Source organism: Apis mellifera, linkage group LG12, assembly GCF_003254395.2.
Source record: "Apis mellifera strain DH4 linkage group LG12, Amel_HAv3.1, whole genome shotgun sequence".
In the NCBI taxonomy this organism is placed as follows: domain Eukaryota; kingdom Metazoa; phylum Arthropoda; class Insecta; order Hymenoptera; family Apidae; genus Apis; species Apis mellifera.
In genome coordinates, this window is record NC_037649.1 from 4,396,775 (window position 1) to 4,413,541 (window position 16,767).

At 30.9% G+C, this 16,767-nt stretch overlaps 1 long non-coding RNA gene across 1 annotated transcript in view; it reads left to right on the top strand.

Annotated features, from left to right (window-relative positions):
• The window catches only part of LOC113219153, a 312,779-nt gene that overhangs the window by 34,166 nt on the left and 261,846 nt on the right, over window positions 1-16,767 (top strand). The window contains exon 2 of the long non-coding RNA XR_003305859.1: window positions 16,177-16,214. This is a non-coding gene — a long non-coding RNA (uncharacterized LOC113219153). The remainder of the gene's footprint in view (window positions 1-16,176; window positions 16,215-16,767) is intronic.

The window sequence follows — 16,767 nt, forward strand, 5'->3', positions numbered from 1 at the left end:
GAAGAATGATGAAAGTTTTTTTATAGGTTAATATAGAAGTAAATAGAAGTAGTTATTTATTAATGCAAATATTATTGATTTATTTGTGGATTAAAATATAAGTTTTTGATTCTTCTAAAGATGTGGTGTAATTTTATTAGAAAAAATTTGTTGATATGAGAAATTATAAATATTGATTATAAATGTATATTATTATAAATAAATATAAAAGATTGTTTAAAAAAAATTGTGAAATTATTAATAAATTCCATTAAACTTTATATATTGTATTATATTGGAGAATATATTTTAATTACATTTAATAACTCAATAACAATAGAAACTAATTAAATTTTCTTTTCATCAATATTTTTTTTTCCTTTTTTAATATTTTTTATTAGTTTTGTAAAATTATTTTTGTAAAATAATTTTGCTTTTTCCTGTAAATGGAATTTTTGATAAAAAAAAATATTTCTTAAAAAATATCTTTATTAAAAAAAATATTTAAATGATAAACTTCACTTTCTAGATTAGAAACATTCACATATTGAATCTTTATTCCTACACGAAGCCAATTAGCCAAATGACGAGTCGAAAATGATTAAACTTTGATTAAATCCAAATGAATTGCCATTAACTTATCGAAGAAAAGAAAAAAATTCGAATCATCTGTCGAATCGCCTGATTAATTAAATCCCCTGGCCACAAAATCCTCCCTTACAATCCCTTAGAAAAAGAAAAAAAAAAGAAAAGAAGAAAAGAAGAAAAGAGTGTAGTAGAAGTTCGATGCGCTGGTCGCCTTTTCAACTGAAAAGTGAAAACAGGCAAACAGTCGGCGACTATGAACCGTGGACGCGGAGGCAGATATCATTAAATCACAGAAACAGCCTCTGTTATTGACTCCGTGGACAAATTTATCGTCAGCCGGGGTACGCGTTTCGTTGTATAGTGGTCCTCAACGGCCCTCCCGCTCTCTACACGTTCCTGGTAACCAGTCGTCTCTCCATCCAACCCTACCCCACGCCATCCTCTGTACTCCGCAACCTCCCCTCCCCTCCCCCCGTTCCACCCCTTTCTAGGATCACCGTGCCCGAGCTACGTCATTGTTCTGGTTTATTCGGTGATTTGTGGATTTTACTGCCTCCGACCAACTTTCATGGTCCTCTCTTCTTCCTACCGTTTGCTGCGACTGGCGCCCTCTCCTCTCCCTCCCCATCCTGTTTGCCGCAAGATCTATCAAACGTCTTCTTCCGGGACATCTTGGCTATCTTCAGGTGTTTGAAATTTTCGGAAACGATATAGAGAGATGTGTCATGTATTTAATTGAAAATTTAAACAATATTATATTTGAAGAGTAAGAATAGAAATAATTCTGTTTGAACTTTCTTTCTTTGTTATCTATGAAAATTTTATTTTGCATAAATTTCTTGTAGTTTAGATTTTGGTTTTTGAAATATATATATATTTTTTGTCATGTATTTATGAAAATTTAAATAATGTTATATTTGAAGAGTAAGAATAGAAATAATTCTGTTTGAACTTTCTTTCTTTGTTATCTATGAAAATTTTATTTTGCATAAATTTCTTGTAGTTTAGATTTTGGTTTTTGAAATATATATATTTTTTTTGTCATGTATTTAATTGAAAATTTAAATAATGTTATATTTGAAGAGTAAGAATAGAAATAATTCTGTTTGAACTTTCTTTCTTTGTTATCTGTGAAAATTTTATTTTGCATAAATTTCTTGCAGTTTAGAGATAAGATTTTGGTTTTTGAAATATATATATTTTTTTGTCATGTATTTGTGAAAATTTAAATAATGTTATATTTGAAGAGTAAGAATAGAAATTCTGTTTGAACTTTCTTTCTTTGTTATCTGTGAAAATTTTATTTTGCATAAATTTCTTGCAGTTTAGAGATAAGATTTTGGTTTTTGAAATATATATATTTTTTTTATCATGTATTTATGAAAATTTAAATAATGTTATATTTGAAGAGTAAGAATAGAAATAATTCTGTTTGAACTTTCTTTCTTTGTTATCTGTGAAAATTTTATTTTGCATAAATTTCTTGCAGTTTTAGCGATAAGATTTTGGTTTTTGAAATATATATATTTTTTAAAATTATAGGAGTTTATAGGAGTTGATTGAAAAGTAAAATTGGGAAATAATGGAGTTTCGAATAAACAGGTTTTATTTGTACAACTATTTATGTGTACAATTTTTTTTTTTTACAAATCAAATGTAAACAGTAAAGATTTATTTGCTCGAGATTTAACGATTAAATAAAATAATATTTTCAAATAATATTTCACAGGGAAATAGTTTGAAATAGTTTGGAACAAAATAATAAAAACTGAAATATTAATCTATTATTTATTTAGAAGATATTTTAACTTGAATTTTGTCTTGTCTAGATTTTAATCTAAAATGTTAAACTTATAATTTGAGAGACAATTGCACGCCTAAAGATGAATACTCACGAGTGAAAACAATATTAAAATATTACTTAAAATACTCTTTCTTTGTCAACTCAACAATAAATTTAATAATCCTATTTATCAATGAAAAAGTATTTACATCACGATCTCTTTTTATTTTTAAAGAAAGTTAAACATCAAATTACCCACCCTTTTTTGAAGCGTCTACATATACAATATAAACACACATCGAACGAATATCGAACGAAATAAAAATTCGTTTCACGAAGAAAGGAAGAAAGAAACAAATCTATCTAAACCATCGATATATCTCCTTTCTAAATCGATCCCCCCCTACCCTTTTCCACTCTTAAAGCAAAGCATCCTCTCCATTATCGCGTCACGGGTCGAAGTTTATTTTTGAGGTACAAGGGGGTGGGGGAGGGGTAGGTGGCGCGCAATGTGGGAGGTGTATGAGACAAGCTCGTCGAAAGGCGAGCGTTAAAATGAAAGCTTGGCGCGGAAGGGAGGAGGGGGTGAGGAAGCCAGGGAGCGAGCTTTCCGAAAATCCGCCTTAGTATGGTAATTGATTTAATTTGGGGGATGAATCCGCCCTTAACGAACGCACCGCGGCGATGGGGTTGGAAGGCTAAAGGGACCGTAAAAGCACTGCGACGTCTATTTGAGGCGAGACGAGAGCGAGATTTAGAGACGGAGGAACGTCCACGCGAGAAGACGAGCGCCTGATTACTAACGATCTGATTAATTCATGATTTTTAATTAAGGGGAAAAGCGACTGGAAACTGGGGGGGAGGGGGAGGGACGGCGAAGGAAGGAGATTGCGCGCCGGTTATTTAACGGCGCTACGCGAATTGGATGTACGAGTAATCATCGCGAACATAATTATGGAAAGTGTCGCGTAATGATTACAACCTTTAACGGAACGAATATCGTTTTCTTTTAACGCGAAAAAAAGAAAGGAAGAATGATTGAAGCGAAAATTGGAAATTAGAGATTCCTCGGGGAAGAAATGTTTCTTTCATGATTTCGTCGGATGTGATTCTTTTTTCATTTGGTGAAAATCGGCGATATCTTGTTTTCTTAAGCAAGATTGATTTTTGATGAGAAAGAATCGTGTTGTATCGCGAGTGATTCTTTGGTCGTCGAAGAAAGAATTATAAATCATTTCTTTGACGCTTTCGCAATTCTATGATTTTATCGAGGTTTTTTAGAACAGTTATTCAGCAGAGATTCCTCCTCTTGTTTTCGTATCAATGACTCGTGTTGCGAGTATTCCCATCCCTGAAAAAGTTAACTGCAATGATGAAGAAGCAATTCCTCTTCGAATACGAGGATACTCAGAACTATACGATTTCTGGAAATCTTTTGTAATAATTTTTATAATTTCTTTATGATATAATCATAAAATTCGGTCATTTCGAATTTTTGTAAGTATACCTTGAAAAAAATTGGTATTGATAAGTTTATAATTCATGTTATTATTTTAATTCTTATTTTTCTTACATTTGATATTAGTAAATATAATGTGTGTAATCTTAGATTCAATTCTTTTTGGTTTTTTTCAATTTTTATATATTCATTAAATATTTAAAATTTCAATATATAAAATGTATAATAGTATATCAATTCTTTTGACAAAATAATCTTTATAATAATAAGCAGAAAAATTAAATTGTGTGAATATTTCAATTATATTATCGAATATTTTATATTATTTTCATGAAAAAAAAATAGTATATTAGACTGACATTATATTATTATTATCGTTTATCATATCATTTTTTTCTCAAATGATTTATTTGCAGAATATTAATATCTTTTATGGAGAATAATTATCAAATTATTTTATTCATAATTTGTTTATAATCTATAGTTATTTTTCTAATATTATCACTTGATATTTAAATTTTGCTTTTAAAAGGAATCCATTCTTCTAAAGCTAAAGAAAAACAAAACTATAATTATTGCTAAAGATTAATAAAACTATCATCAGTAAATATGTTCTTATTTTCGGATTATTTTTGCTGTGAATCGTAAAAGTTCATATTTTCTATAATTAAATAATTCTTACATTAGAATTTAATGAAAAGAACATAATTAATTTGTATTCATATAATAATATTTTGCTTCAGGAAATTAATATTTGCTTCTTCGGTACAGTTAGAAAAAAAAGAGGTTAATTAATGAAAAGTAAACCAGACTACGCATTTCTCAAATCATTAATTATCAAAACTATTTTAAAAATAAGAGAAAGAATTTTTAAAACAATCTAAGAATATAGAAAATTTAGAAAAAAATTATAATATTCTATAAAATAGTATACAGAAAAATATTAAATATATTAGAATATTAAAAAAATATAAGAATTTCAATATCTTTCTAATAACAATAATGAACATATAAGAGTAATAATTTGGGAAAACGTTATAATTAATTATAATGTTAAACGTTATAATTTATACATTCTAGCTTTTACAGAATTGACATTTTGTGAAATATCTTGTATCTGTATGTACAGAGGTGATAGTTGATGCAATAGTTGAATGGATAGATTAGGGCAAATATACATTTCATTTCAGCTATACGGACTGATAGTTAATCAGTCGTATAACTAATTAGATAAAAGATTAAATGTTTAACGAGTTTAATCTGTTAATCAATCTAATGGCGTGAATCAGATTATGCGGACTATTTATGAATCAGTTAAATGATCGTTCAAATGAGAGGGCATCAATAATCCAAATGTTTTCTCAACTATTAGTATACCGCTTGTCAGACTGGTCAAATTTACTGCTGTTTGTTAATAAACTGATCACGGCCTGATCCACATTATTCTCTGTATTTATATTTTTCATTATAAGGATTACTTATTAAAATAGAAGCGTGCATATATGAAAGATTTGAAATAATAAAGAATTCTCTAACAGTTCAAGTATGTGTAAACTTTTATAATAATTATTATAATAATTGTTACCACATTTGATATCTCTATAACAGAAAGAAAATATTTTAATTAAATATATTAACATATTTTATTATTATTTATATATTTATATAAATGAATTTTAAAAATTTTTTTAATATATATTAAAATCTCAAGATAAAAATTTCATATTTGTTTTTTCAAATGAAATCACGTAACTTTTTATTCTTTATATTCCAAACTTTTAAAATGTAATCTGAAAATCGTAAAAGTGGTATACTTATAATGGAAGATACCAATATTAATCCAACCCTATAAATTATTTATCTACAAATTACGTATAAATTACCTATAAATTATTAACACATATTACTTAGGTACAATATTGTTCGTTAAAACCACATTTATATTAAACAAGTTTTGATTGCTCAAATCGACGAACCTCAAATTGTTCAATTAATATATAATTCTTTGTTTCTTCTCCCTTTTTTACTTATAAAAAACTCAATATTATATCATGAATAAAAAATAACTTAATATAACTACGTCAAAATATTAAAATAAATTGTAATACTCCATCGCACGAGCTCCCTCTATCTTGCACAATACTAATAGCTTATAGGTTATAAATACAAGCTATACAAGCTTATAGGTTAGAAATCAAATAATAAAGAAACCTACGAAATTTCGTAATTTCAAATCGTCAAAATTCTCAATCTACAAAATTACATTGCACAAAATTTAGAAAATCTTCGTCCCGTTCGTTAACCTATACACAAGTTGGTGCGCCATGTTGGTTCCTGATCCCACGTGCGATCAAGTCGCGGCAAATCGCATAAATCAACAGCGTTGTCGCGGTGTGGATTCTCCGGCTTATTAGATTCTCAGATCCACCAACGATCTTTCTCATTGTTCCGGCACTATTATCGGCCGAGTTAGTCGCGCGCGCGCGCACCAATTGACGCGAGACACTTGCCGCTTATAAATCTTGCCGCTATGAAGAAAGTCCCCCTGGCCGTATATACTGTACAGTCGCACCGCTCTAATCTTGGATCGATCTCACTCTTGTCATGCCTGGTACGAACACAGAGCCCGCTAGTTACCACCTGCCAGCCAACAATGGCCCAATTATACTGGCCGCTTGGCGTCTCGCCGGTAAAACTGTGACTACCGACTCGACTCGATATGAATCGTTCGATGCACAATACGCTTACGCGGCCGTTTTACCGTGATATGGCGGCGGGAGGGTAACTAGAAGCTCGCATAATGCCAATCCACTTAAGAACGAGTGTCTACGAGATGTTTGTTTATGGGTCGTTTGTGCGAACATGGATCTAATATTTTTTTTTTTTTTTTTTTTTTTTGACATTGATTATGTATTTAGAATATATTATTCGTTTTGGATCGAGATTCTAAAGAATTCTTTTTTCTATGAACGTAGTTCATAGTTTTCGAGATATAAAATATATTTTTCATCCTGCTATTTCTATAAAGGTTTGTTTACAATAGTTATATAGTCTGGATTTCTATGTTTTAAGTTATATGAAAAAATTGTAGGATTGATAAAATGTATTTTAATCTGTAAAAAAAAAAAAAGTACAGTGAAATTAATAATTATATGAAGATGGAAATTGGAAATAAGATTTGAACGTGGCTAATAACTGATAATAGATCTGAATAGTTTGAAATTTTTACACTGAAGATCGGCTTAGATCATATTTAAATTTCAAATTTGGTTAAATTTCAATTTCAGATCAAATAAATTCAAATTAAATCCAAATTTATTTAATTAATAATCTAATCAAAATCAAACGTAAGCTAAATCTACTTCAAACTTAATCTAAATACAATCTAAACTTCTAAATTAATTTTAACGTAAATATATATAAAAATCTATTCCAAATTTTAAAACTATAATATTTTTAATATGGAAAATATTTTTTGATATATTTCTAAGGCCAAACGGTTATTTATATTAATGTATTCGTGAAACACAGTTTGCACAATTTTAAAGACTAAAGTAAATAGGAAAATTGATATATAAAAATATCGTTATTTATTAAATTATTATTAATTGAAAAGCAAGACAGAGCGAAACATTCACGTGACAAAGATAGAACTATCTTATTTTGTCTCCACTTTGCTTTGTTTAACGTGGCTTTAAATTGATTACAACTTAATAAAACTCTATTAACATTTACAATAATTTTCACAATTACTATAATCTTTGTAAATAAAAATTATGATCTTGATAATACAATTCAAAAATTTCGAAATCAATAATTTGATTTCTATCCTTAATAATAACTATCAAACAAGATTTCATTGAAATAAAATTCTCCAAGAATTTTTTACTATTATTATTTCATTAGCATTCAGAATACAAATTCTATGATCTAATTTATCCACTTAGATACTATTTGTAGTATTTATAACATCGACTAATCTTCTTTTCCATCATAATCATCATCATTGATTAAATTGTTAACCAAAATCGAGTAGAATATACGTAATAAGTTCGAATTTACTCTTCTCTTTAAAAAAAAAAAGTTAAAACGCGTCAATCAAAGCGCATACACACACACACACACACACACCGTTGATCGACAAACGCGAAAGAGCGAGGAGAGAGTGACAAACTCATCGTCCCGTCTCCGTTGTAGCGATGCGTATTCGATGGCTGATTTGTATTCACCGTTTCGAGCGATTAATCTCACGACTTTTGACCCTGTCAGCTTGTCAGTCTGTCAAGAGTGTACCCCGACTTGTCTCGCCCTATGATCAATCCTCATCCCTTCTCGTCCCATCCTCTGCCAGAGATATAGTGGATCTTTCGTGGCCATCGATGCCGATCCCGATATATAGGCCGGTGTTCCACATTTCGATGTTTGACCGAAGACAGAACTCGATTCGATTGTCCTTGGATCGATGATAAAAAAAAGAAAGAAAGAGAGAAAAGAAAAAAAGGTTCCATTAAATTTCATGTATAAACAATTTGGTTTATAGGAGAGATATTCTAATCGTCGATCGAGCAGAGAAATTTCTCCTTTCCCAATCGTTTCCTCGGGGGATGCTTAAATATTTCATTCATCGATTCCAACCTTTTCATCCTTCTTTGGTAATATACATACATGGAAAGTGGAAAAGGTCAAAGGGGAATTGGAATAAACCAATTTTGGATGTAATTGTTGGGCGAAGAATGTTTGTAATTCGATTTATTTATACATGGTTGCATATCGTTGTATTTAGTTCTTAGATTATTATTTAATTAAGTGTGAATGTATAGTCTTTTATCTTTTATCAGTCGCAATATTATAAAGATGAATTATAGAATTTTTTTATCGAAATGTATTTCTATATACTTATTAATATTTTATTGAAAAAATATAATTAATAAAATTGTATGGATAATGATAATTAAAACGATAGTATCTTAATATATTTCCTTACAAAAATAGAATAACGATGCTTTTATTAAAACAATAGATAAAGCTAAACATCGAACGTAATTCATCGTATGTAAATTTTTAGCCAGTCGCTTATTCATGAGACACCTTATATATATACGAAAGATTGATTTATAATTTATAATTCGATTTCTTTTGATTTCTTTGTAATATACTTTAAACATTTTCTTGCTACTTATTAGAAATTAAATTCTTCGTTTTCCCTATATTTGATGTTTATTTACAAAAAAGCAAAGAAAATAAATAAATCTTATTACTTTTCATACATTCAAACCATTCTCTTTAATTCTTTTTAAAATCTGAATCAGATAATGTCAAAGAATAATAATAAATTTCAAGAAAAGAATATCATTAGATTGTCAAACAACGACAGACACTTCAAAATCCAAAAACACAAAATACAAAAATATTCAAATTCGAAACGAAGTTTATCAAATTTATCGAGTGTCACGAATATTATTATTTCCTCCTCGTCTTAAACAATATTTTTTACAAACAACACATTTTCCGGCATAATAATCCACAATTCGCTTATATACCACCCTCGATACCAACGTTTTCCACGTCCCCCTCCGTATACCTTTAAATCCAATCTCACCTGTTCATCAAAAGTTTAAACGATTTTGGTATCGTATCAAAGAGTCGCATCGGTCGAGCACGCGATGCTCTGCAATACCGGTGGAGCCGGTAGAAGAACGAAAGATGCGTGTACACGCGAGACAATGGGGAAAACGAGATGTGCGCGGAACGAAGGGAGGAACGGTGTCTTTGTGGCGATGGGCAGAGGGAGGAGGAGGGGGACGGTCGGGCGCATATGTCGGCGGAGTTCGAAATTCGGGATATTGAATTCACGCCATTTCTGTTTTGACGTATCGCGGGTTGTGATACGATCCGTCGGGGTTTATCAGCGGCCGGGCACGAGGAAGTGATTTTTTCATTCTAACAAATAGCCTTTTGCGGTTTATCGGATTTCACCGGGATATCCGCCGGCGCGAAATCAACCGCGCCGCTCTCCGTGCCAATCGAAAAGCGAAGCGAAATCATTGAAAGATACACCGGTATCCGGGTATTCCGTTTTAGAACCAGGAGTAGAAGGCCTTTTTTCCCCCGTTCCTTTCTCGGCCAACCTCTCGATTCAACCTCTTCTCGTTTTTTTTTTTTGAGGTTAGGACAGGGGAGATCGGAGAACGAAGGTGAATAACGACCGAACGAGCGTTTCAATTTTCTTCCCTCTTTCCGTGTTTTCTTTCTGTATTCTCTCTCTCTCTCTTTCTCTCTCTATGATAGAGTCAGGTAAGGTTGAAATTTAAGTCTTGATTTTTCGTTTAATCTGGAGTAATATAGGTAACTATGATTCTTACGATTTTTCAGTTTCATTTTATATTGTATCTATTGGATTTTATTGGATTTTCTTGGAGGGGAGATGAAGGAAAAGTGAAATGAATAGAATGTAAATTTTTATCTATTGAAATAATTAAAAACTTTTTCTTTGATATTTCAGTGAATCATTATTTTATTATATATAGTTGTATATTATATTATAAAATGAATTACTATATATAATATATAATACTATATATATTTACTATATATAATAAATATATATAATAAACTATATATATATAAATTCAATTCTTAATTCAGTTTCTTAAATTCGTTATAATTGAACAAGAGAATATATGTGCAGAAACGTAATAATAAATACAAATTGAAAGAAGAAATATATATTTTAAATACGTAATCTCATTTCTCTAATTCTCCTTTAACAAGCCTGATATCAATAATATTAAATTAAAGAAAAAAACTCTACGATCCTTAAAAAAAAAAAATTAATTCATCACATACCTTTCTATTAATCCTGTAAGTGACATCGAACATTAGTCGAAACGAACGGGGAGGGGGGGGGGGATCCATACGCTTACCTGGCTCTTCGAAACGAAGGCGTAATAACCGCGTAAAAAAAAAAAAAAAAAAAAGGAAGAACTGAAATATTCGGTTCAAATTCGAACATGATAATTCGGTCGAATTCTCCTCTATTGGGCAAAAAGGTATATGTAAACTGTCAGAAGTCGTGACACATATTTTCCCGATACTCCAAAGTCCATCCTCCTGTCTATCGCTCGATACATTCGGAATTACGTTTTATGAAACGCGGATGAAATACGTTCTCGCCGTGTCCACCGTGCTCGCACCGTAACAATGACGCGCGTAAGATATTCCTTTTTCCTCTGTTTTATTATATACGCGCGTGTACATTACACGTGTCTATATATATACACACACACACACGCATATATATTTCTTCTTCTTTTTTTTCTTTTACGTACGAGTACACCCTCAGAAAAAGCGCATGCCGGGACAGAGGGAAAGGGCAGGATCGCTCGATCGTGAAACGTCGGATGAAGGCTGATTTATACTGCGCGCGGGAAGTCAACAAAGCGGAACGGATCGTGACTGCCGCGTCACGATACATTGTAATATATTTAAACATAATATTTCCGCAACGGATAGAAGGAATAATTGTATTTGCGCACATTACACCGTATTACCAGTCATCCCTCGTTGACGTTTCAACGCGTGATCTACTGTTTTTCACGTATCCGTGATTTTCAACCAGTGTAGAAGGATTTATCTATTTTTTTTTTTTCTTCTTCCTCTTTTGTCCACGTCGAGTAATGAAATAGATTTTTTTGTTACATTTGTTACATCGTATCGACATTTTTTTTTTTTCCGTTGATTTAATCGTTTGGATATTTTAAACGAAAGCAGTGAAATTATTCGCGATGCGATAATTCGTGATGAAAATAATTTAAAGAGCGAATGTTGTCGTCTAGTTATCGTGCCTCTTTTCGGTTGGACGATTAATTTTTTAACAAAATTTTCGTTCTAGAAATATTAAGAAAGAAATAATACATTATAATAATTAATAATTGTTATGCATAAGAAGTTACAAGTGATGAAATTATTAAATTTTTATTGACGAAAAATTATGAATCGATGATTAATAATTTTAATTCCAGGAAAAATAACAAAGATAGAAAAATTTTTATGAAAAGATAAAAATTCTCTATATTCTATATTCTTGAATTATTTAAAAATTCAACATGATCTAAATCGAATGTCAAGTGTAATAGTTTCACAACAAGATCTGAATTACAACATGATATATAATAATGTAATTTTTAATTCTTATACAAATTTACTATATCATTATTATAGTTAAAATTTTTATATAGCTGAAACAAATTTATATTTGTAAAATGTTACATAGTAGTAATTTCATTATATGCATTATTTATTTATAATTTGTCTTATATAAAAATAAAAAATAAGCTTGTATTTTTACAAACACATTATCCAGATAATTATTCAGATAAATTAAATACTGGATTCACTTGGAAAGAATGAAATCTTGCTCTCCAATCACATAGAACTTTAAATGGTTAATGTACAAAAATATAAGGATCCAAAGTGATATCTGTCTGTCAAGAGATCGTTTATCATGCAAGTTTTTGTTCAACGAGTCGTCCGAACTGTATCCCGTGTAAAATTTTTCAGGGCTGAACGCAACGATCACCAGTCGATCAGAGCAACGTTCAACCAATTTTCATCGCGATTTCCGTCGCGTCGTGTCCCGCACTTCCGTTACGCGCGCCTCTCGCTCCTAGCCGTGCAAGGGAAATTGCAGGGGAAATTCGAAAGTTCGCGCGATACCCCATGAATTCCAATCGGCCTTCCACCTTCTCTGAATCAATCTGAGTTGAGGTCTATTGTCGAATTCGAGTTAATAAAAGCGAAGTGAAAATATATTTCTTAAGTAAGTACATCTTTGTCTAATTATTTAATATTGCTTATATCCAATCTAATACTTTTACGTTATTAAATAATTAAATAATAAATACATTTCTTTTTGGTGAAATGGATCTTGATTTTTTTTAAAATATTATTGAAGAAAGGATTAGTAATATTGGATGATTATTGAGTGCTATTATTAAATAGATTAATTATTATTAGATAGTTATTATTAATAGTGTAATTAAATGTATTTTTAATAAAATGGAATCCATGATAAAATGATCATTACACCAATTATATTTAAATTTTAAAAGTTTGGAATTATTGAAAATTTGATCAAAGATATTTGGGAAGAAAGATAGTGCTAAAATGTAATTAAATAATAATAAATATTAAAATTCTATATTTATATATAAAATATCTATATATAAAAAAAAATATAACTATTAATTTAATTCGTATACTTTTATAGCGTTCATTTAATCGCTAATTATCAAGAAATGTCAAATTTTTCACTTGAGTTCGTTCGAATGTTTTTACAATTTATCACGTGAATACAAACTTATTGCTAACGTTAATTTATCACAATCATAATTATTTCCAAGCGCATGAAATTTACTAATAATTTGCACAGCTTAAATAATACTAACTAAGATTAATAGATCCCAGTGTGGTAAATTAATGAAATTCTCCAAATAGAAACGATCTTAAATTCTATTGACAATCTTTCACCATATAATGCAAAGAAAAAGGAAAGCTAGTTATTGATTGGCAATTTCACGTTTCACGGATGTGTCAATTAGCCACGAGATTTCCTACGAATAAATGAAAATATTCGATTCTCCAGATTGTACACGATGTTCAATTATGAGCTGGAAAAATTACTTCCAGGATATAGTCGAAGTGCATCATACGCGTTCGTGAATAGTGGTTTTACGACATCGTCGATAATAAGCGAAATTTCCTCCGTCGGTCAACTGACTGATTTGCACCGCGGTACTTCATTAAGAGTGTCGAACAATCTCGATACTGCTAGTCAATTTTCCGTGTATACAATTTCTGCCGGACGATGCGCAGTTCAAATTTACGCATCGTTCCTCCTGCAATACCGACGAATACCTGACACGTGATAGCTTTGTCCTCTTTCCGCGTCTCTTAAATAACCAGTAACGACTATTACTTGTCCTGGCTATGGTGATCATAGCTTTTCCTGATGCGGCCTTTTCTACGAAGTTAAAATAGTAATGTAACCCTTTTCTAATGATGGATTAAATCAAGTAAGCAACAAGTATAAGCAACAAGTTAAGACTCGACAAAGTTTTTTTTTTTTCCTTTTAATCTAACGTGACGACGAAAAATATGTTCCTGCTCATATATAAGACTTTTTAGAGTTAGATTAATAGACTTATTTTAAAAAATTGATGTTATATGTGTGATTAATGATATTTTCACATTTCAATTTTCATATATCAATAAGGATATTTGCAAAAGAATTGATTCTAGTATTCTAATATATAAAAATATTAGTTTTATCAAATTATAATTTAAATTTATGTTAAAAGAAGGAAGATAGAAAGAGATAACTCTTTCTTCGTTCCATTTGCTTGATAAATAAATAAATAAGTCTCGATTGACATTATTTCAACTTTTGTATTTGTTTTGGTCTTCAGAATTGATTTTTAAGAGATGTCTCACTTAATACTCTGTATATATATATGAGATATATCAGATATATATGTATATGATTTATATATAATTTGAATATGAATACATTAATAAGATTGGAATGTCTTTTTATTAAATAATGATAGCTTGTCAATTTAAACTTTAATTTAAGTTAAGAAATTATTCGAACGAATCTTCAAGTATTAATATTTCATATATAAATTTAACGATTATTCAAAGAATTTAAATAAATGTATCATTTAATAGTATCAAATATTATTTAGATATATCTTTGTAGAATTTAGCGACAAATATCATATAATACTTATGGATGAGAATATTGCAACAATGAAATAACTCAAAAATTATGACTTTGAGGAAACGACTTTACGTCAATCATTCATTAAGAGTGACAGTATTCATATACTTATGAACATATATATATTGAGTATACATATTGTTCACATATTGCAACAATGCAATAACTCAAAAATTACGACTTTAAGGAAACGACGATGTAAATATTCTAAGATATAATATAAAACTGCATAAAAATTTAATTTTAAAATATCAAATTAAAAATACACACACAATATAAAAGCACTTTTATAAAATTCTATTAATAAAAAGTACGAGTGATAAAATTTTTCCTTTCCTTTCCTTGCCAATAACTCGAAAATTGCAAATTTTATGTATCTACATCTTTGTTGTTGTATCGTAACAAACAACACAACGCGTCGCTTCTTTCACACGGATAATTTAATTTATTCGACTTTCAATTAGATTCACAAGGAATCGAGAGAAATCGCGAAGATAGATCGTATGGAAAGATAGGATACAAAGGGCATTAACCAATTGTTCGCCAACATAACACCATTCCTAGATCTTAGCCGACTGACATTTGTTCAGGCATCGGTTCCTCATTCGAGCATTCGCTTTCCTCTTAAGCTGATTGCTTGCCCGTAAACAAGGCGCCTCGATACCTCGCGTCGCTTCGATTGCGTGCTTCTGAAATGCACGATGGTTCAGCACCAGTCGAGGGTGTCGTGATACGGAAGACACTTGTGGCCATATTTGCGCATGCAAATGATGCTTGCCCTCTGTAATTTCTGCGATTCACACCTTTCATACGGGCCAGGCGTTTCGATTGCTCCTAGCCACTGACAAGAATCTTTAAATAGTTAAGTGTTGGAATTTCGCGCGGTGGAACGAGTTTCAACACTTCATTTTAATTTCGAAAGAGGCTTCATTCGAGAATTCACACGTGCAAATATCACGTGGAATTCGAATTACAATAATCCATGAATTTTTCTCCTGTTTCCGCGATATACGTACGTGGAAAATATTGAAATAACGTACGTGGAAAGAGTTGAAGCTAAAATAAAAGTTCTAAGTGATTAACTAGACAGTGAATATTGGAAGAATATTGAATATATGGTTTTATTCACATTAAGCAGGCGTATATCTAATTTCTTATTGTCTGGATCATTATTATATTTCAATTTTTTTCTTGTTGTTAGAATCCTGTTATATTATAATCAAGTTAATACTGTTGATAAAATTTACATAATTGTATAATTATTTTATTGAATATTATTAAATTGTGAAAGAAAATTGTATAATTCATAACCTATATCTCAAAGAGCACAAAATTTTCTACAAATTCAATTTAAGAAGAATAATTTCACACGAGAGCGTCATCGTCGTATTTCAAAACTTCGTTAAAAAAAAATTGCGTTATCGCGTTACCGTCCGTCGATAAAAACGGACAAATTTTTCCCTCCGCACAAACTCGAATAATTCTACTGCACACGGAGAAATGCAATTAGTAAAACTGATCCTGATAATTCGGGGATCGGTAATTCCTCGAGCAGACGTTTCTAAACCGTCCATTGTTTCGTTTCAGTTGGAGTGGAAGCGTTACGAGAGCCTCGTCAAAGATCGGTGAGTAACCTTCGCCTCTATGGGGGCTAGATCGATAGGAAGAGGCAAAACAATTAGAAAGGAGAGGATGTATTTCCCATGAGGGAAAACAAAGGGGTACAGCGATGGGTAAAGGTAAAAGAGGGGCGATACCGTGGTGGTGGCACGTTAATGGAAAGGGCCTCGATACACATTTGCCCGTCTACGTACCAGCGCTCTGCGATCGATCGATATATCGATGGACCCTCTTCGCCCGTGTATCTCTGCCGCATGCTTAAAGGGGTAGTTAATTACGTTTAATACCCTCGATTATGTGTTTGCGCCGAATACACACGCCCCACTCGAACGCGTCATACCTCTCTTGCCGCTGTCGTTTCCGCTGCATTTCGATCTTCCCTGTTCCGAAGTGATAGAGCTAATGGCCGTTTTAATGGCTTATCGTGCCTTTCGTTCGTTATCTCAGCGAAAATCTTACAGTTAATTCTTCATTTTTTTCTTTCTCTTTCTCTTTTTTTTTTATTTTTTTAAATTATCGAATAAAATTGATAAGAGAAGATAGAAACGTTTTGTTTAT